Source organism: Schistocerca gregaria, chromosome 11, assembly GCF_023897955.1.
Source record: "Schistocerca gregaria isolate iqSchGreg1 chromosome 11, iqSchGreg1.2, whole genome shotgun sequence".
Lineage (NCBI taxonomy): Eukaryota > Metazoa > Arthropoda > Insecta > Orthoptera > Acrididae > Schistocerca > Schistocerca gregaria.
In genome coordinates, this window is record NC_064930.1 from 5478984 (window position 1) to 5501531 (window position 22548).

Consider the following 22548-nt stretch of genomic DNA (forward strand, 5'->3'; position numbering starts at 1 on the left):
GCACTGATCGTACTACGAAACGCTCCCCAAACTTGGCAATCACCCATGCAGATGACTTTTCCGACTTCACGCAACGCTCACGCTAGTGACAGCCTTATTTACAGTTCGACGTCGCGCCAAAGCGAATGAGCACATTTCGCCTACGGCTTAGGCCGCTCTTCTAGTGTGGCTGCTCTGTGTCTGCAGGCAGCGAGGGGCTGCAAGCTTCCTGTGTTCGCACCTATATCACCTGTGCTTCCTTGTCAGAGACAGACTATCGCAAAACATACAACTCACTCCATGAATTGATTGCTACGGCATCTGTTATCAGCAGTCACAACCAGCAACACCAGTAGCAGCCGACTGACGCAAAGAATGGGAACGTGCAGTGGGATTTACGTGAAATCGGCGCAAGGCAGATCTTTCCGACGTAGGCTTGAGAATCTTATGGGAACATTTGTACTGTTTCTAAATTAAGTGTAGGTGTGGGAGGAGGGTGCTTCCTGCGCACGAATAAAAGCACGCTCGCCAATTGAGGATGCTAATCGTTCGCTTGTATCTGCCTACACACCTCTGCCGGTTGGGAATTATTCCACTTGCATGGCAAAGTGCGCGTGTAGGTGTGTTAAAAATTCTGGAGGCGCTGGGTATCGATCCCAGTACCTCTCGCACGCTAAGCGAGCGCTCTACCATCTGAGTTACGCCCACCCCCCCGATAACTTGTAGTGCTACATACAGTCATATCAACGTCACAGACCCTTGCACTCCCATTATTCCGCAGACAAACACTACTCTCTATGTATCAGTGAGGGTGTCTTTCAGGTTTCGTGCATTCTGTATCGAATCGTAGTTGGCCACAATGAAAGTGGCACGCATAACGTCGAAAATAGAGTTCAGACACCGCTCTGAGTAAGACGAACGTGTTGTCCACCTCTAGACTTCAATGACGTTAAGCCGTGATACCTAAGACAGATCTGCACACGATGACACCACGATAACAGCCGGTCCTCACACTTACATCTTGCTCTCCTTATGACAGTATACATCATATCAGTCTGTGACGCTGGTTTTGCAACTTCTTGCGTGCGTTTATGTTCGCCGCGACCAACACTTACCATGCACTGACCACAAAACATGGAGGAGCCGGGGCTTGAACCCGAGACCGTTCACACGCTAAGCGAACGATCTGCCAACTGAGCTACAGCTACACACACGACCAAGCCTGGCTATTCTCCATTCTTTGCGACTCTGATGTGCACGGACACGATGGTTGGTTGGTTTGTAGCGGCGAAGGTACCAGAATACAAAGGCGCGGACACGTTCATATACACAAGAGTTCCTAGTAGTTTCGATGCTCTGGTATTACGAATGCAAATTCCGTCTGTTTTGAACGTCTTAAATTGAAAGGGCGGTCACAAATTGGTCCATTTCACTCCTTGTCGACAATCACACAGCACCTGAGGTAACAAGCACATCTCGAGCCCCATTGTGCTCTCCATTGTTCATGCCAACTCAGTGCCTCGCTCTTTGCTACTGTGTAAAACTCTTGTCCAACTGAAAAACACTGGGACACAACAAGTTTCCGAGTCTCCATTGCACTGATCGTACTACGAAACGCTCCCCAAACTTGGCAATCACCCATGCAGATGACTTTTCCGACTTTACACGACGCTCACGCAACGCTCACGCTAGTGACAGCCTTATTTATAGTTCGACGTCGCGCCAAAGCGAATGAGCACATTTCGCCTACGGCTTAGGCCGCTCTTCTAGTGTGGCTGCTCTGTGTCTGCAGGCAGCGAGGGGCTGCAAGCTTCCTGTGTTCACACCTATATCACCTGTGCTTCCTTGTCAGAGACAGACTATCGCAAAACATACAACTCACTCCATGAATTGATTGCTACGGCATCTGTTATCAGCAGTCACAACCAGCAACATCAGTAGCAGCCGACTGCACGCAAAGAATGGGAACGTGCAGTGGGATTTACGTGAAATCGGCGCAAGGCAGATCTTTCCGACGTAGGCTTGAGAATCTTATGGGAACATTTGTACTGTTTCTAAATTAAGTGTAGGTGTGGGAGGAGGGTGCTTCCTGCGCACGAATAAAAGCACGCTCGCCAATTGTGGATGCTAATCGTTCGCTTGTATCTGCCTACACACCTCTGCCGGTTGGGAATTATTCCACTTGCATGGCAAGGTGGGCGTGTAGGTGTGTTAAAAATTCTGGAGGCGCTGGGTATCGATCCCAGTACCTCTCGCAAGCTAAGCGAGCGCTCTACCATCTGAGCTACGCCCACCCCCCCGATAACTTGTGGTGCTACATACAGTCATATCAACGTCACAGACCCTTGCACTCCCATTATTCCGCAGACAAACACTACTCTCTATGTATCAGTGAGGGTGTCTTTCAGGTTTCGTGCATTCTGTATCGAATCGTAGTTGGCCACAATGAAAGTGGCACGCATAACGTCGAAAATAGAGTTCAGACACCGCTCTGAGTAAGACGAACGTGTTGTCCACCTCTAGACTTCAATGACGTTAAGCCGTGATACCTAAGACAGATCTGCACACGATGACACCACGATAACAGCCGGTCCTCACACTTACATCTTGCTCTCCTTATGACAGTATACATCATATCAGTCTGTGACGCTGGTTTTGCAACTTCTTGCGTGCGTTTATGTTCGCCGCGACCAACACTTACCATGCACTGACCACAAAACATGGAGGAGCCGGGGCTTGAACCCGAGACCGTTCACACGCTAAGCGAACGATCTGCCAACTGAGCTACAGCTACACACACGACCAAGCCTGGCTATTCTCCATTCTTTGCGACTCTGATGTGCACGGACACGATGGTTGGTTGGTTTGTAGCGGCGAAGGTACCAGAATACAAAGGCGCGGACACGTTCATATACACAAGAGTTCCTAGTAGTTTCGATGCTCTGGTATTACGAATGCAAATTCCGTCTGTTTTGAACGTCTTAAATTGAAAGGGCGGTCACAAATTGGTCCATTTCACTCCTTGTCGACAATCACACAGCACCTGAGGTAACAAGCACATCTCGAGCCCCATTGTGCTCTCCATTGTTCATGCCAACTCAGTGCCTCGCTCTTTGCTACTGTGTAAAACTCTTGTCGTCCAACTGAAAAACACTGGGACACAACAAGTTTCCGCGTCTCCATTGCACTGATCGTACTACGAAACGCTCCCCAAACTTGGCAATCACCCATGCAGATGACTTTTCCGACTTTACACGACGCTCACGCAACGCTCACGCTAGTGACAGCCTTATTTACAGTTCGACGTCGCGCCAAAGCGAATGAGCACATTTCGCCTACGGCTTAGGCCGCTCTTCTAGTGTGGCTGCTCTGTGTCTGCAGGCAGCGAGGGGCTGCAAGCTTCCTGTGTTCGCACCTATATCACCTGTGCTTCCTTGTCAGAGACAGACTATCGCAAAACATACAACTCACTCCATGAATTGATTGCTACGGCATCTGTTATCAGCAGTCACAACCAGCAACACCAGTAGCAGCCGACTGACGCAAAGAATGGGAACGTGCAGTGGGATTTACGTGAAATCGGCGCAAGGCAGATCTTTCCGACGTAGGCTTGAGAATCTTATGGGAACATTTGTACTGTTTCTAAATTAAGTGTAGGTGTGGGAGGAGGGTGCTTCCTGCGCACGAATAAAAGCACGCTCGCCAATTGTGGATGCTAATCGTTCGCTTGTATCTGCCTACACACCTCTGCCGGTTGGGAATTATTCCACTTGCATGGCAAGGTGCGCGTGTAGGTGTGTTAAAAATTCTAGAGGCGCTGGGTATCGATCCCAGTACCTCTCGCACGCTAAGCGAGCGCTCTACCATCTGAGTTACGCCCACCCCCCCGATAACTTGTAGTGCTACATACAGTCATATCAACGTCACAGACCCTTGCACTCCCATTATTCCGCAGACAAACACTACTCTCTATGTATCAGTGAGGGTGTCTTTCAGGTTTCGTGCATTCTGTATCGAATCGTAGTTGGCCACAATGAAAGTGGCACGCATAACGTCGAAAATAGAGTTCAGACACCGCTCTGAGTAAGACGAACGTGTTGTCCACCTCTAGACTTCAATGACGTTAAGCCGTGATACCTAAGACAGATCTGCACACGATGACACCACGATAACAGCCGGTCCTCACACTTACATCTTGCTCTCCTTATGACAGTATACATCATATCAGTCTGTGACGCTGGTTTTGCAACTTCTTGCGTGCGTTTATGTTCGCCGCGACCAACACTTACCATGCACTGACCACAAAACATGGAGGAGCCGGGGCTTGAACCCGAGACCGTTCACACGCTAAGCGAACGATCTGCCAACTGAGCTACAGCTACACACACGACCAAGCCTGGCTATTCTCCATTCTTTGCGACTCTGATGTGCACGGACACGATGGTTGGTTGGTTTGTAGCGGCGAAGGTACCAGAATACAAAGGCGCGGACACGTTCATATACACAAGAGTTCCTAGTAGTTTCGATGCTCTGGTATTACGAATGCAAATTCCGTCTGTTTTGAACGTCTTAAATTGAAAGGGCGGTCACAAATTGGTCCATTTCACTCCTTGTCGACAATCACACAGCACCTGAGGTAACAAGCACATCTCGAGCCCCATTGTGCTCTCCATTGTTCATGCCAACTCAGTGCCTCGCTCTTTGCTACTGTGTAAAACTCTTGTCGTCCAACTGAAAAACACTGGGACACAACAAGTTTCCGCGTCTCCATTGCACTGATCGTACTACGAAACGCTCCCCAAACTTGGCAATCACCCATGCAGATGACTTTTCCGACTTTACACGACGCTCACGCTAGTGACAGCCTTATTTACAGTTCGACGTCGCGCCAAAGCGAATGAGCACATTTCGCCTACGGCTTAGGCCGCTCTTCTAGTGTGGCTGCTCTGTGTCTGCAGGCAGCGAGGGGCTGCAAGCTTCCTGTGTTCGCACCTATATCACCTGTGCTTCCTTGTCAGAGACAGACTATCGCAAAACATACAACTCACTCCATGAATTGATTGCTACGGCATCTGTTATCAGCAGTCACAACCAGCAACACCAGTAGCAGCCGACTGACGCAAAGAATGGGAACGTGCAGTGGGATTTACGTGAAATCGGCGCAAGGCAGATCTTTCCGACGTAGGCTTGAGAATCTTATGGGAACATTTGTACTGTTTCTAAATTAAGTGTAGGTGTGGGAGGAGGGTGCTTCCTGCGCACGAATAAAAGCACGCTCGCCAATTGTGGATGCTAATCGTTCGCTTGTATCTGCCTACACACCTCTGCCGGTTGGGAATTATTCCACTTGCATGGCAAGGTGCGCGTGTAGGTGTGTTAAAAATTCTGGAGGCGCTGGGTATCGATCCCAGTACCTCTCGCACGCTAAGCGAGCGCTCTACCATCTGAGTTACGCCCACCCCCCCGATAACTTGTAGTGCTACATACAGTCATATCAACGTCACAGACCCTTGCACTCCCATTATTCCGCAGACAAACACTACTCTCTATGTATCAGTGAGGGTGTCTTTCAGGTTTCGTGCATTCTGTATCGAATCGTAGTTGGCCACAATGAAAGTGGCACGCATAACGTCGAAAATAGAGTTCAGACACCGCTCTGAGTAAGACGAACGTGTTGTCCACCTCTAGACTTCAATGACGTTAAGCCGTGATACCTAAGACAGATCTGCACACGATGACACCACGATAACAGCCGGTCCTCACACTTACATCTTGCTCTCCTTATGACAGTATACATCATATCAGTCTGTGACGCTGGTTTTGCAACTTCTTGCGTGCGTTTATGTTCGCCGCGACCAACACTTACCATGCACTGACCACAAAACATGGAGGAGCCGGGGCTTGAACCCGAGACCGTTCACACGCTAAGCGAACGATCTGCCAACTGAGCTACAGCTACACACACGACCAAGCCTGGCTATTCTCCATTCTTTGCGACTCTGATGTGCACGGACACGATGGTTGGTTGGTTTGTAGCGGCGAAGGTACCAGAATACAAAGGCGCGGACACGTTCATATACACAAGAGTTCCTAGTAGTTTCGATGCTCTGGTATTACGAATGCAAATTCCGTCTGTTTTGAACGTCTTAAATTGAAAGGGCGGTCACAAATTGGTCCATTTCACTCCTTGTCGACAATCACACAGCACCTGAGGTAACAAGCACATCTCGAGCCCCATTGTGCTCTCCATTGTTCATGCCAACTCAGTGCCTCGCTCTTTGCTACTGTGTAAAACTCTTGTCGTCCAACTGAAAAACACTGGGACACAACAAGTTTCCGCGTCTCCATTGCACTGATCGTACTACGAAACGCTCCCCAAACTTGGCAATCACCCATGCAGATGACTTTTCCGACTTTACACGACGCTCACGCTAGTGACAGCCTTATTTACAGTTCGACGTCGCGCCAAAGCGAATGAGCACATTTCGCCTACGGCTTAGGCCGCTCTTCTAGTGTGGCTGCTCTGTGTCTGCAGGCAGCGAGGGGCTGCAAGCTTCCTGTGTTCGCACCTATATCACCTGTGCTTCCTTGTCAGAGACAGACTATCGCAAAACATACAACTCACTCCATGAATTGATTGCTACGGCATCTGTTATCAGCAGTCACAACCAGCAACACCAGTAGCAGCCGACTGACGCAAAGAATGGGAACGTGCAGTGGGATTTACGTGAAATCGGCGCAAGGCAGATCTTTCCGACGTAGGCTTGAGAATCTTATGGGAACATTTGTACTGTTTCTAAATTAAGTGTAGGTGTGGGAGGAGGGTGCTTCCTGCCCACGAATAAAAGCACGCTCGCCAATTGTGGATGCTAATCGTTCGCTTGTATCTGCCTACACACCTCTGCCGGTTGGGAATTATTCCACTAGCATGGCAAGGTGCGCGTGTAGGTGTGTTAAAAATTCTGGAGGCGCTGGGTATCGATCCCAGTACCTCTCGCACGCTAAGCGAGCGCTCTACCATCTGAGCTACGCCCACCCCCCCGATAACTTGTAGTGCTACATACAGTCATATCAACGTCACAGACCCTTGCACTCCCATTATTCCGCAGACAAACACTACTCTCTATGTATCAGTGAGGGTGTCTTTCAGGTTTCGTGCATTCTGTATCGAATCGTAGTTGGCCACAATGAAAGTGGCACGCATAACGTCGAAAATAGAGTTCAGACACCGCTCTGAGTAAGACGAACGTGTTGTCCACCTCTAGACTTCAATGACGTTAAGCCGTGATACCTAAGACAGATCTGCACACGATGACACCACGATAACAGCCGGTCCTCACACTTACATCTTGCTCTCCTTATGACAGTATACATCATATCAGTCTGTGACGCTGGTTTTGCAACTTCTTGCGTGCGTTTATGTTCGCCGCGACCAACACTTACCATGCACTGACCTCAAAACAGGGAGGAGCCGGGGCTTGAACCCGAGACCGTTCACACGCTAAGCGAACGATCTGCCAACTGAGCTACAGCTACACACACGACCAAGCCTGGCTATTCTCCATTCTTTGCGACTCTGATGTGCACGGACACGATGGTTGGTTGGTTTGTAGCGGCGAAGGTACCAGAATACAAAGGCGCGGACACGTTCATATACACAAGAGTTCCTAGTAGTTTCGATGCTCTGGTATTACGAATGCAAATTCCGTCTGTTTTGAACGTCTTAAATTGAAAGGGCGGTCACAAATTGGTCCATTTCACTCCTTGTCGACAATCACACAGCACCTGAGGTAACAAGCACATCTCGAGCCCCATTGTGCTCTCCATTGTTCATGCCAACTCAGTGCCTCGCTCTTTGCTACTGTGTAAAACTCTTGTCGTCCAACTGAAAAACACTGGGACACAACAAGTTTCCGCGTCTCCATTGCACTGATCGTACTACGAAACGCTCCCCAAACTTGGCAATCACCCATGCAGATGACTTTTCCGACTTTACACGACGCTCACGCTAGTGACAGCCTTATTTATAGTTCGACGTCGCGCCAAAGCGAATGAGCACATTTCGCCTACGGCTTAGGCCGCTCTTCTAGTGTGGCTGCTCTGTGTCTGCAGGCAGCGAGGGGCTGCAAGCTTCCTGTGTTCGCACCTATATCACCTGTGCTTCCTTGTCAGAGACAGACTATCGCAAAACATACAACTCACTCCATGAATTGATTGCTACGGCATCTGTTATCAGCAGTCACAACCAGCAACACCAGTAGCAGCCGACTGCACGCAAAGAATGGGAACGTGCAGTGGGATTTACGTGAAATCGGCGCAAGGCAGATCTTTCCGACGTAGGCTTGAGAATCTTATGGGAACATTTGTACTGTTTCTAAATTAAGTGTAGGTGTGGGAGGAGGGTGCTTCCTGCGCACGAATAAAAGCACGCTCGCCAATTGTGGATGCTAATCGTTCGCTTGTATCTGCCTACTCACCTATGCCGGTTGGGAATTATTCCACTTGCATGGCAAGGTGGGCGTGTAGGTGTGTTAAAAATTCTGGAGGCGCTGGGTATCGATCCCAGTACCTCTCGCAAGCTAAGCGAGCGCTCTACCATCTGAGCTACGCCCACCCCCCCGATAACTTGTGGTGCTACACACAGTCATATCAACGTCACAGACCCTTGCACTCCCATTATTCCGCAGACAAACACTACTCTCTATGTATCAGTGAGGGTGTCTTTCAGGTTTCGTGCATTCTGTATCGAATCGTAGTTGGCCACAATGAAAGTGGCACGCATAACGTCGAAAATAGAGTTCAGACACCGCTCTGAGTAAGACGAACGTGTTGTCCACCTCTAGACTTCAATGACGTTAAGCCGTGATACCTAAGACAGATCTGCACACGATGACACCACGATAACAGCCGGTCCTCACACTTACATCTTGCTCTCCTTATGACAGTATACATCATATCAGTCTGTGACGCTGGTTTTGCAACTTCTTGCGTGCGTTTATGTTCGCCGCGACCAACACTTACCATGCACTGACCACAAAACATGGAGGAGCCGGGGCTTGAACCCGAGACCGTTCACACGCTAAGCGAACGATCTGCCAACTGAGCTACAGCTACACACACGACCAAGCCTGGCTATTCTCCATTCTTTGCGACTCTGATGTGCACGGACACGATGGTTGGTTGGTTTGTAGCGGCGAAGGTACCAGAATACAAAGGCGCGGACACGTTCATATACACAAGAGTTCCTAGTAGTTTCGATGCTCTGGTATTACGAATGCAAATTCCGTCTGTTTTGAACGTCTTAAATTGAAAGGGCGGTCACAAATTGGTCCATTTCACTCCTTGTCGACAATCACACAGCACCTGAGGTAACAAGCACATCTCGAGCCCCATTGTGCTCTCCATTGTTCATGCCAACTCAGTGCCTCGCTCTTTGCTACTGTGTAAAACTCTTGTCGTCCAACTGCAAAACACTGGGACACAACAAGTTTCCGCGTCTCCATTGCACTGATCGTACTACGAAACGCTCCCCAATCTTGGCAATCACCCATGCAGATGACTTTTCCGACTTTACACGACGCTCACGCTAGTGACAGCCTTATTTACAGTTCGACGTCGCGCCAAAGCGAATGAGCACATTTCGCCTACGGCTTAGGCCGCTCTTCTAGTGTGGCTGCTCTGTGTCTGCAGGCAGCGAGGGGCTGCAAGCTTCCTGTGTTCGCACCTATATCACCTGTGCTTCCTTGTCAGAGACAGACTATCGCAAAACATACAACTCACTCCATGAATTGATTGCTACGGCATCTGTTATCAGCAGTCACAACCAGCAACACCAGTAGCAGCCGACTGACGCAAAGAATGGGAACGTGCAGTGGGATTTACGTGAAATCGGCGCAAGGCAGATCTTTCCGACGTAGGCTTGAGAATCTTATGGGAACATTTGTACTGTTTCTAAATTAAGTGTAGGTGTGGGAGGAGGGTGCTTCCTGCCCACGAATAAAAGCACGCTCGCCAATTGTGGATGCTAATCGTTCGCTTGTATCTGCCTACACACCTCTGCCGGTTGGGAATTATTCCACTTGCATGGCAAGGTGCGCGTGTAGGTGTGTTAAAAATTCTGGAGGCGCTGGGTATCGATCCCAGTACCTCTCGCACGCTAAGCGAGCGCTCTACCATCTGAGCTACGCCCACCCCCCCGGTAACTTGTAGTGCTACATACAGTCATATCAACGTCACAGACCCTTGCACTCCCATTATTCCGCAGACAAACACTACTCTCTATGTATCAGTGAGGGTGTCTTTCAGGTTTCGTGCATTCTGTATCGAATCGTAGTTGGCCACAATGAAAGTGGCACGCATAACGTCGAAAATAGAGTTCAGACACCGCTCTGAGTAAGACGAACGTGTTGTCCACCTCTAGACTTCAATGACGTTAAGCCGTGATACCTAAGACAGATCTGCACACGATGACACCACGATAACAGCCGGTCCTCACACTTACATCTTGCTCTCCTTATGACAGTATACATCATATCAGTCTGTGACGCTGGTTTTGCAACTTCTTGCGTGCGTTTATGTTCGCCGCGACCAACACTTACCATGCACTGACCACAAAACATGGAGGAGCCGGGGCTTGAACCCGAGACCGTTCACACGCTAAGCGAACGATCTGCCAACTGAGCTACAGCTACACACACGACCAAGCCTGGCTATTCTCCATTCTTTGCGACTCTGATGTGCACGGACACGATGGTTGGTTGGTTTGTAGCGGCGAAGGTACCAGAATACAAAGGCGCGGACACGTTCATATACACAAGAGTTCCTAGTAGTTTCGATGCTCTGGTATTACGAATGCAAATTCCGTCTGTTTTGAACGTCTTAAATTGAAAGGGCGGTCACAAATTGGTCCATTTCACTCCTTGTCGACAATCACACAGCACCTGAGGTAACAAGCACATCTCGAGCCCCATTGTGCTCTCCATTGTTCATGCCAACTCAGTGCCTCGCTCTTTGCTACTGTGTAAAACTCTTGTCGTCCAACTGAAAAACACTGGGACACAACAAGTTTCCGCGTCTCCATTGCACTGATCGTACTACGAAACGCTCCCCAAACTTGGCAATCACCCATGCAGATGACTTTTCCGACTTTACACGACGCTCACGCGACGCTCACGCTAGTGACAGCCTTATTTATAGTTCGACGTCGCGCCAAAGCGAATGAGCACATTTCGCCTACGGCTTAGGCCGCTCTTCTAGTGTGGCTGCTCTGTGTCTGCAGGCAGCGAGGGGCTGCAAGCTTCCTGTGTTCGCACCTATATCACCTGTGCTTCCTTGTCAGAGACAGACTATCGCAAAACATACAACTCACTCCATGAATTGATTGCTACGGCATCTGTTATCAGCAGTCACAACCAGCAACACCAGTAGCAGCCGACTGCACGCAAAGAATGGGAACGTGCAGTGGGATTTACGTGAAATCGGCGCAAGGCAGATCTTTCCGACGTAGGCTTGAGAATCTTATGGGAACATTTGTACTGTTTCTAAATTAAGTGTAGGTGTGGGAGGAGGGTGCTTCCTGCGCACGAATAAAAGCACGCTCGCCAATTGTGGATGCTAATCGTTCGCTTGTATCTGCCTACTCACCTATGCCGGTTGGGAATTATTCCACTTGCATGGCAAGGTGGGCGTGTAGGTGTGTTAAAAATTCTGGAGGCGCTGGGTATCGATCCCAGTACCTCTCGCAAGCTAAGCGAGCGCTCTACCATCTGAGCTACGCCCACCCCCCCGATAACTTGTGGTGCTACACACAGTCATATCAACGTCACAGACCCTTGCACTCCCATTATTCCGCAGACAAACACTACTCTCTATGTATCAGTGAGGGTGTCTTTCAGGTTTCGTGCATTCTGTATCGAATCGTAGTTGGCCACAATGAAAGTGGCACGCATAACGTCGAAAATAGAGTTCAGACACCGCTCTGAGTAAGACGAACGTGTTGTCCACCTCTAGACTTCAATGACGTTAAGCCGTGATACCTAAGACAGATCTGCACACGATGACACCACGATAACAGCCGGTCCTCACACTTACATCTTGCTCTCCTTATGACAGTATACATCATATCAGTCTGTGACGCTGGTTTTGCAACTTCTTGCGTGCGTTTATGTTCGCCGCGACCAACACTTACCATGCACTGACCACAAAACATGGAGGAGCCGGGGCTTGAACCCGAGACCGTTCACACGCTAAGCGAACGATCTGCCAACTGAGCTACAGCTACACACACGACCAAGCCTGGCTATTCTCCATTCTTTGCGACTCTGATGTGCACGGACACGATGGTTGGTTGGTTTGTAGCGGCGAAGGTACCAGAATACAAAGGCGCGGACACGTTCATATACACAAGAGTTCCTAGTAGTTTCGATGCTCTGGTATTACGAATGCAAATTCCGTCTGTTTTGAACGTCTTAAATTGAAAGGGCGGTCACAAATTGGTCCATTTCACTCCTTGTCGACAATCACACAGCACCTGAGGTAACAAGCACATCTCGAGCCCCATTGTGCTCTCCATTGTTCATGCCAACTCAGTGCCTCGCTCTTTGCTACTGTGTAAAACTCTTGTCGTCCAACTGAAAAACACTGGGACACAACAAGTTTCCGCGTCTCCATTGCACTGATCGTACTACGAAACGCTCCCCAAACTTGGCAATCACCCATGCAGATGACTTTTCCGACTTTACACGACGCTCACGCAACGCTCACGCTAGTGACAGCCTTATTTACAGTTCGACGTCGCGCCAAAGCGAATGAGCACATTTCGCCTACGGCTTAGGCCGCTCTTCTAGTGTGGCTGCTCTGTGTCTGCAGGCAGCGAGGGGCTGCAAGCTTCCTGTGTTCACACCTATATCACCTGTGCTTCCTTGTCAGAGACAGACTATCGCAAAACATACAACTCACTCCATGAATTGATTGCTACGGCATCTGTTATCAGCAGTCACAACCAGCAACACCAGTAGCAGCCGACTGACGCAAAGAATGGGAACGTGCAGTGGGATTTACGTGAAATCGGCGCAAGGCAGATCTTTCCGACGTAGGCTTGAGAATCGTATGGGAACATTTGTACTGTTTCTAAATTAAGTGTAGATGTGGGAGGAGGGTGCTTCCTGCGCACGAATAAAAGCACGCTCGCCAATTGTGGATGCTAATCGTTCGCTTGTATCTGCCTACACACCTCTGCCGGTTGGGAATTATTCCACTTGCATGGCAAGGTGCGCGTGTAGGTGTGTTAAAAATTCTGGAGGCGCTGGGTATCGATCCCAGTACCTCTCGCACGCTAAGCGAGCGCTCTACCATCTGAGCTACGCCCACCACCCCCCCCCCCCCCCCGATAACTTGTAGTGCTACATACAGTCATATCAACGTCACAGACCCTTGCACTCCCATTATTCCGCAGACAAACACTACTCTCTATGTATCAGTGAAGGTGTCTTTCAGGTTTCGTGCATTCTGTATCGAATCGTAGTTGGCCACAATGAAAGTGGCACGCATAACGTCGAAAATAGAGTTCAGACACCGCTCTGAGTAAGACGAACGTGTTGTCCACCTCTAGACTTCAATGACGTTAAGCCGTGATACCTAAGACAGATCTGCACACGATGACACCACGATAACAGCCGGTCCTCACACTTACATCTTGCTCTCCTTATGACAGTATACATCATATCAGTCTGTGACGCTGGTTTTGCAACTTCTTGCGTGCGTTTATGTTCGCCGCGACCAACACTTACCATGCACTGACCACAAAACATGGAGGAGCCGGGGCTTGAACCCGAGACCGTTCACACGCTAAGCGAACGATCTGCCAACTGAGCTACAGCTACACACACGACCAAGCCTGGCTATTCTCCATTCTTTGCGACTCTGATGTGCACGGACACGATGGTTGGTTGGTTTGTAGCGGCGAAGGTACCAGAATACAAAGGCGCGGACACGTTCATATACACAAGAGTTCCTAGTAGTTTCGATGCTCTGGTATTACGAATGCAAATTCCGTCTGTTTTGAACGTCTTAAATTGAAAGGGCGGTCACAAATTGGTCCATTTCACTCCTTGTCGACAATCACACAGCACCTGAGGTAACAAGCACATCTCGAGCCCCATTGTGCTCTCCATTGTTCATGCCAACTCAGTGCCTCGCTCTTTGCTACTGTGTAAAACTCTTGTCGTCCAACTGAAAAACACTGGGACACAACAAGTTTCCGCGTCTCCATTGCACTGATCGTACTACGAAACGCTCCCCAAACTTGGCAATCACCCATGCAGATGACTTTTCCGACTTTACACGACGCTCACGCAACGCTCACGCTAGTGACAGCCTTATTTATAGTTCGACGTCGCGCCAAATCGAATGAGCACATTTCGCCTACGGCTTAGGCCGCTCTTCTAGTGTGGCTGCTCTGTGTCTGCAGGCAGCGAGGGGCTGCAAGCTTCCTGTGTTCGCACCTATATCACCTGTGCTTCCTTGTCAGAGACAGACTATCGCAAAACATACAACTCACTCCATGAATTGATTGCTACGGCATCTGTTATCAGCAGTCACAACCAGCAACACCAGTAGCAGCCGACTGCACGCAAAGAATGGGAACGTGCAGTGGGATTTACGTGAAATCGGCGCAAGGCAGATCTTTCCGACGTAGGCTTGAGAATCTTATGGGAACATTTGTACTGTTTCTAAATTAAGTGTAGGTGTGGGAGGAGGGTGCTTCCTGCGCACGAATAAAAGCACGCTCGCCAATTGTGGATGCTAATCGTTCGCTTGTATCTGCCTACACACCTCTGCCGGTTGGGAATTATTCCACTTGCATGGCAAGGTGCGCGTGTAGGTGTGTTAATAATTCTGGAGGCGCTGGGTATCGATCCCAGTACCTCTCGCACGCTAAGCGAGCGCTCTACCATCTGAGCTACGCCCACCCCCCCGATAACTTGTAGTGCTACATACAGTCATATCAACGTCACAGACCCTTGCACTCCCATTATTCCGCAGACAAACACTACTCTCTATGTATCAGTGAGGGTGTCTTTCAGGTTTCGTGCATTCTGTATCGAATCGTAGTTGGCCACAATGAAAGTGGCACGCATAACGTCGAAAATAGAGTTCAGACACCGCTCTGAGTAAGACGAACGTGTTGTCCACCTCTAGACTTCAATGACGTTAAGCCGTGATACCTAAGACAGATCTGCACACGATGACACCACGATAACAGCCGGTCCTCACACTTACATCTTGCTCTCCTTATGACAGTATACATCATATCAGTCTGTGACGCTGGTTTTGCAACTTCTTGCGTGCGTTTATGTTCGCCGCGACCAACACTTACCATGCACTGACCACAAAACATGGAGGAGCCGGGGCTTGAACCCGAGACCGTTCACACGCTAAGCGAACGATCTGCCAACTGAGCTACAGCTACACACACGACCAAGCCTGGCTATTCTCCATTCTTTGCGACTCTGATGTGCACGGACACGATGGTTGGTTGGTTTGTAGCGGCGAAGGTACCAGAATACAAAGGCGCGGACACGTTCATATACACAAGAGTTCCTAGTAGTTTCGATGCTCTGGTATTACGAATGCAAATTCCGTCTGTTTTGAACGTCTTAAATTGAAAGGGCGGTCACAAATTGGTCCATTTCACTCCTTGTCGACAATCACACAGCACCTGAGGTAACAAGCACATCTCGAGCCCCATTGTGCTCTCCATTGTTCATGCCAACTCAGTGCCTCGCTCTTTGCTACTGTGTAAAACTCTTGTCGTCCAACTGAAAAACACTGGGACACAACAAGTTTCCGCGTCTCCATTGCACTGATCGTACTACGAAACGCTCCCCAAACTTGGCAATCACCCATGCAGATGACTTTTCCGACTTTACACGACGCTCACGCGACGCTCACGCTAGTGACAGCCTTATTTATAGTTCGACGTCGCGCCAAAGCGAATGAGCACATTTCGCCTACGGCTTAGGCCGCTCTTCTAGTGTGGCTGCTCTGTGTCTGCAGGCAGCGAGGGGCTGCAAGCTTCCTGTGTTCGCACCTATATCACCTGTGCTTCCTTGTCAGAGACAGACTATCGCAAAACATACAACTCACTCCATGAATTGATTGCTACGGCATCTGTTATCAGCAGTCACAACCAGCAACACCAGTAGCAGCCGACTGCACGCAAAGAATGGGAACGTGCAGTGGGATTTACGTGAAATCGGCGCAAGGCAGATCTTTCCGACGTAGGCTTGAGAATCGTATGGGAACATTTGTACTGTTTCTAAATTAAGTGTAGATGTGGGAGGAGGGTGCTTCCTGCGCACGAATAAAAGCACGCTCGCCAATTGTGGATGCTAATCGTTCGCTTGTATCTGCCTACACACCTCTGCCGGTTGGGAATTATTCCACTTGCATGGCAAGGTGCGCGTGTAGGTGTGTTAAAAATTCTGGAGGCGCTGGGTATCGATCCCAGTACCTCTCGCACGCTAAGCGAGCGCTCTACCATCTGAGCTACGCCCACCACCCCCCCCCCCCCCCGATAACTTGTAGTGCTACATACAGTCATATCAACGTCACAGACCCTTGCACTCCCATTATTCCGCAGACAAACACTACTCTCTATGTATCAGTGAAGGTGTCTTTCAGGTTTCGTGCATTCTGTATCGAATCGTAGTTGGCCACAATGAAAGTGGCACGCATAACGTCGAAAATAGAGTTCAGACACCGCTCTGAGTAAGACGAACGTGTTGTCCACCTCTAGACTTCAATGACGTTAAGCCGTGATACCTAAGACAGATCTGCACACGATGACACCACGATAACAGCCGGTCCTCACACTTACATCTTGCTCTCCTTATGACAGTATACATCATATCAGTCTGTGACGCTGGTTTTGCAACTTCTTGCGTGCGTTTATGTTCGCCGCGACCAACACTTACCATGCACTGACCACAAAACATGGAGGAGCCGGGGCTTGAACCCGAGACCGTTCACACGCTAAGCGAACGATCTGCCAACTGAGCTACAGCTACACACACGACCAAGCCTGGCTATTCTCCATTCTTTGCGACTCTGATGTGCACGGACACGATGGTTGGTTGGTTTGTAGCGGCGAAGGTACCAGAATACAAAGGCGCGGACACGTTCATATACACAAGAGTTCCTAGTAGTTTCGATGCTCTGGTATTACGAATGCAAATTCCGTCTGTTTTGAACGTCTTAAATTGAAAGGGCGGTCACAAATTGGTCCATTTCACTCCTTGTCGACAATCACACAGCACCTGAGGTAACAAGCACATCTCGAGCCCCATTGTGCTCTCCATTGTTCATGCCAACTCAGTGCCTCGCTCTTTGCTACTGTGTAAAACTCTTGTCGTCCAACTGAAAAACACTGGGACACAACAAGTTTCCGCGTCTCCATTGCACTGATCGTACTACGAAACGCTCCCCAAACTTGGCAATCACCCATGCAGATGACTTTTCCGACTTTACACGACGCTCACGCAACGCTCACGCTAGTGACAGCCTTATTTATAGTTCGACGTCGCGCCAAATCGAATGAGCACATTTCGCCTACGGCTTAGGCCGCTCTTCTAGTGTGGCTGCTCTGTGTCTGCAGGCAGCGAGGGGCTGCAAGCTTCCTGTGTTCGCACCTATATCACCTGTGCTTCCTTGTCAGAGACAGACTATCGCAAAACATACAACTCACTCCATGAATTGATTGCTACGGCATCTGTTATCAGCAGTCACAACCAGCAACACCAGTAGCAGCCGACTGCACGCAAAGAATGGGAACGTGCAGTGGGATTTACGTGAAATCGGCGCAAGGCAGATCTTTCCGACGTAGGCTTGAGAATCTTATGGGAACATTTGTACTGTTTCTAAATTAAGTGTAGGTGTGGGAGGAGGGTGCTTCCTGCGCACGAATAAAAGCACGCTCGCCAATTGTGGATGCTAATCGTTCGCTTGTATCTGCCTACACACCTCTGCCGGTTGGGAATTATTCCACTTGCATGGCAAGGTGCGCGTGTAGGTGTGTTAATAATTCTGGAGGCGCTGGGTATCGATCCCAGTACCTCTCGCACGCTAAGCGAGCGCTCTACCATCTGAGCTACGCCCACCCCCCCGATAACTTGTAGTGCTACATACAGTCATATCAACGTCACAGACCCTTGCACTCCCATTATTCCGCAGACAAACACTACTCTCTATGTATCAGTGAGGGTGTCTTTCAGGTTTCGTGCATTCTGTATCGAATCGTAGTTGGCCACAATGAAAGTGGCACGCATAACGTCGAAAATAGAGTTCAGACACCGCTCTGAGTAAGACGAACGTGTTGTCCACCTCTAGACTTCAATGACGTTAAGCCGTGATACCTAAGACAGATCTGCACACGATGACACCACGATAACAGCCGGTCCTCACACTTACATCTTGCTCTCCTTATGACAGTATACATCATATCAGTCTGTGACGCTGGTTTTGCAACTTCTTGCGTGCGTTTATGTTCGCCGCGACCAACACTTACCATGCACTGACCACAAAACATGGAGGAGCCGGGGCTTGAACCCGAGACCGTTCACACGCTAAGCGAACGATCTGCCAACTGAGCTACAGCTACACACACGACCAAGCCTGGCTATTCTCCATTCTTTGCGACTCTGATGTGCACGGACACGATGGTTGGTTGGTTTGTAGCGGCGAAGGTACCAGAATACAAAGGCGCGGACACGTTCATATACACAAGAGTTCCTAGTAGTTTCGATGCTCTGGTATTACGAATGCAAATTCCGTCTGTTTTGAACGTCTTAAATTGAAAGGGCGGTCACAAATTGGTCCATTTCACTCCTTGTCGACAATCACACAGCACCTGAGGTAACAAGCACATCTCGAGCCCCATTGTGCTCTCCACTGTTCATGCCAACTCAGTGCCTCGCTCTTTGCTACTGTGTAAAACTCTTGTCGTCCAACTGAAAAACACTGGGACACAACAAGTTTCCGCGTCTCCATTGCACTGATCGTACTACGAAACGCTCCCCAAACTTGGCAATCACCCATGCAGATGACTTTTCCGACTTTACACGACGCTCACGCAACGCTCACGCTAGTGACAGCCTTATTTACAGTTCGACGTCGCGCCAAAGCGAATGAGCACATTTCGCCTACGGCTTAGGCCGCTCTTCTAGTGTGGCTGCTCTGTGTCTGCAGGCAGCGAGGGGCTGCAAGCTTCCTGTGTTCGCACCTATATCACCTGTGCTTCCTTGTCAGAGACAGACTATCGCAAAACATACAACTCACTCCATGAATTGATTGCTACGGCATCTGTTATCAGCAGTCACAACCAGCAACACCAGTAGCAGCCGACTGCACGCAAAGAATGGGAACGTGCAGTGGGATTTACGTGAAATCGGCGCAAGGCAGATCTTTCCGACGTAGGCTTGAGAATCTTATGGGAACATTTGTACTGTTTCTAAATTAAGTGTAGGTGTGGGAGGAGGGTGCTTCCTGCGCACGAATAAAAGCACGCTCGCCAATTGTGGATGCTAATCGTTCGCTTGTATCTGCCTACACACCTCTGCCGGTTGGGAATTATTCCACTTGCATGGCAAGGTGCGCGTGTAGGTGTGTTAATAATTCTGGAGGCGCTGGGTATCGATCCCAGTACCTCTCGCACGCTAAGCGAGCGCTCTACCATCTGAGCTACGCCCACCCCCCCGATAACTTGTAGTGCTACATACAGTCATATCAACGTCACAGACCCTTGCACTCCCATTATTCCGCAGACAAACACTACTCTCTATGTATCAGTGAGGGTGTCTTTCAGGTTTCGTGCATTCTGTATCGAATCGTAGTTGGCCACAATGAAAGTGGCACGCATAACGTCGAAAATAGAGTTCAGACACCGCTCTGAGTAAGACGAACGTGTTGTCCACCTCTAGACTTCAATGACGTTAAGCCGTGATACCTAAGACAGATCTGCACACGATGACACCACGATAACAGCCGGTCCTCACACTTACATCTTGCTCTCCTTATGACAGTATACATCATATCAGTCTGTGACGCTGGTTTTGCAACTTCTTGCGTGCGTTTATGTTCGCCGCGACCAACACTTACCATGCACTGACCACAAAACATGGAGGAGCCGGGGCTTGAACCCGAGACCGTTCACACGCTAAGCGAACGATCTGCCAACTGAGCTACAGCTACACACACGACCAAGCCTGGCTATTCTCCATTCTTTGCGACTCTGATGTGCACGGACACGATGGTTGGTTGGTTTGTAGCGGCGAAGGTACCAGAATACAAAGGCGCGGACACGTTCATATACACAAGAGTTCCTAGTAGTTTCGATGCTCTGGTATTACGAATGCAAATTCCGTCTGTTTTGAACGTCTTAAATTGAAAGGGCGGTCACAAATTGGTCCATTTCACTCCTTGTCGACAATCACACAGCACCTGAGGTAACAAGCACATCTCGAGCCCCATTGTGCTCTCCACTGTTCATGCCAACTCAGTGCCTCGCTCTTTGCTACTGTGTAAAACTCTTGTCGTCCAACTGAAAAACACTGGGACACAACAAGTTTCCGCGTCTCCATTGCACTGATCGTACTACGAAACGCTCCCCAAACTTGGCAATCACCCATGCAGATGACTTTTCCGACTTTACACGACGCTCACGCTAGTGACAGCCTTATTTACAGTTCGACGTCGCGCCAAAGCGAATGAGCACATTTCGCCTACGGCTTAGGCCGCTCTTCTAGTGTGGCTGCTCTGTGTCTGCAGGCAGCGAGGGGCTGCAAGCTTCCTGTGTTCGCACCTATATCACCTGTGCTTCCTTGTCAGAGACAGACTATCGCAAAACATACAACTCACTCCATGAATTGATTGCTACGGCATCTGTTATCAGCAGTCACAACCAGCAACACCAGTAGCAGCCGACTGACGCAAAGAATGGGAACGTGCAGTGGGATTTACGTGAAATCGGCGCAAGGCAGATCTTTCCGACGTAGGCTTGAGAATCTTATGGGAACATTTGTACTGTTTCTAAATTAAGTGTAGGTGTGGGAGGAGGGTGCTTCCTGCGCACGAATAAAAGCACGCTCGCCAATTGTGGATGCTAATCGTTCGCTTGTATCTGCCTACACACCTCTGCCGGTTGGGAATTATTCCACTTGCATGGCAAGGTGCGCGTGTAGGTGTGTTAAAAATTCTGGAGGCGCTGGGTATCGATCCCAGTACCTCTCGCACGCTAAGCGAGCGCTCTACCATCTGAGCTACGCCCACCCCCCCCGATAACTTGTAGTGCTACATACAGTCATATCAACGTCACAGACCCTTGCACTCCCATTATTCCGCAGACAAACACTACTCTCTATGTATCAGTGAAGGTGTCTTTCAGGTTTCGTGCATTCTGTATCGAATCGTAGTTGGCCACAATGAAAGTGGCACGCATAACGTCGAAAATAGAGTTCAGACACCGCTCTGAGTAAGACGAACGTGTTGTCCACCTCTAGACTTCAATGACGTTAAGCCGTGATACCTAAGACAGATCTGCACACGATGACACCACGATAACAGCCGGTCCTCACACTTACATCTTGCTCTCCTTATGACAGTATACATCATATCAGTCTGTGACGCTGGTTTTGCAACTTCTTGCGTGCGTTTATGTTCGCCGCGACCAACACTTACCATGCACTGACCACAAAACATGGAGGAGCCGGGGCTTGAACCCGAGACCGTTCACACGCTAAGCGAACGATCTGCCAACTGAGCTACAGCTACACACACGACCAAGCCTGGCTATTCTCCATTCTTTGCGACTCTGATGTGCACGGACACGATGGTTGGTTGGTTTGTAGCGGCGAAGGTACCAGAATACAAAGGCGCGGACACGTTCATATACACAAGAGTTCCTAGTAGTTTCGATGCTCTGGTATTACGAATGCAAATTCCGTCTGTTTTGAACGTCTTAAATTGAAAGGGCGGTCACAAATTGGTCCATTTCACTCCTTGTCGACAATCACACAGCACCTGAGGTAACAAGCACATCTCGAGCCCCATTGTGCTCTCCATTGTTCATGCCAACTCAGTGCCTCGCTCTTTGCTACTGTGTAAAACTCTTGTCGTCCAACTGAAAAACACTGGGACACAACAAGTTTCCGCGTCTCCATTGCACTGATCGTACTACGAAACGCTCCCCAAACTTGGCAATCACCCATGCAGATGACTTTTCCGACTTTACACGACGCTCACGCAACGCTCACGCTAGTGACAGCCTTATTTATAGTTCGACGTCGCGCCAAAGCGAATGAGCACATTTCGCCTACGGCTTAGGCCGCTCTTCTAGTGTGGCTGCTCTGTGTCTGCAGGCAGCGAGGGGCTGCAAGCTTCCTGTGTTCGCACCTATATCACCTGTGCTTCCTTGTCAGAGACAGACTATCGCAAAACATACAACTCACTCCATGAATTGATTGCTACAGCATCTGTTATCAGCAGTCACAACCAGCAACACCAGTAGCAGCCGAC

General features: G+C 49.4%; 8 non-coding genes across 8 annotated transcripts; all 8 read right to left on the reverse strand.

Moving 5' to 3' along the window:
* Positions 1 to 6942: 6942 nt before the first annotated feature.
* On the reverse strand, positions 6943 to 7016 carry Trnaa-agc (transfer RNA alanine (anticodon AGC)). The gene has a single exon. It is a non-coding gene; the product is annotated as a tRNA-Ala (tRNA).
* Positions 7017 to 10097: 3081 nt separating this feature from the next.
* Positions 10098 to 10171, reverse strand: Trnaa-agc (transfer RNA alanine (anticodon AGC)). The gene has a single exon. It is a non-coding gene; the product is annotated as a tRNA-Ala (tRNA).
* Positions 10172 to 13274: 3103 nt separating this feature from the next.
* Positions 13275 to 13348, reverse strand: Trnaa-agc (transfer RNA alanine (anticodon AGC)). The gene has a single exon. It is a non-coding gene; the product is annotated as a tRNA-Ala (tRNA).
* A 1527-nt stretch (positions 13349 to 14875) lies between these two features.
* Positions 14876 to 14949, reverse strand: Trnaa-agc (transfer RNA alanine (anticodon AGC)). Its single transcript has one exon. It is a non-coding gene; the product is annotated as a tRNA-Ala (tRNA).
* A 1515-nt stretch (positions 14950 to 16464) lies between these two features.
* On the reverse strand, positions 16465 to 16538 carry Trnaa-agc (transfer RNA alanine (anticodon AGC)). The gene has a single exon. It is a non-coding gene; the product is annotated as a tRNA-Ala (tRNA).
* Positions 16539 to 18064: 1526 nt separating this feature from the next.
* Trnaa-agc (transfer RNA alanine (anticodon AGC)) lies at positions 18065 to 18138 on the reverse strand. The gene has a single exon. It is a non-coding gene; the product is annotated as a tRNA-Ala (tRNA).
* Positions 18139 to 19653: 1515 nt separating this feature from the next.
* Trnaa-agc (transfer RNA alanine (anticodon AGC)) lies at positions 19654 to 19727 on the reverse strand. The gene has a single exon. It is a non-coding gene; the product is annotated as a tRNA-Ala (tRNA).
* Positions 19728 to 21230: 1503 nt separating this feature from the next.
* On the reverse strand, positions 21231 to 21304 carry Trnaa-agc (transfer RNA alanine (anticodon AGC)). Its single transcript has one exon. It is a non-coding gene; the product is annotated as a tRNA-Ala (tRNA).
* Positions 21305 to 22548: the final 1244 nt, after the last annotated feature.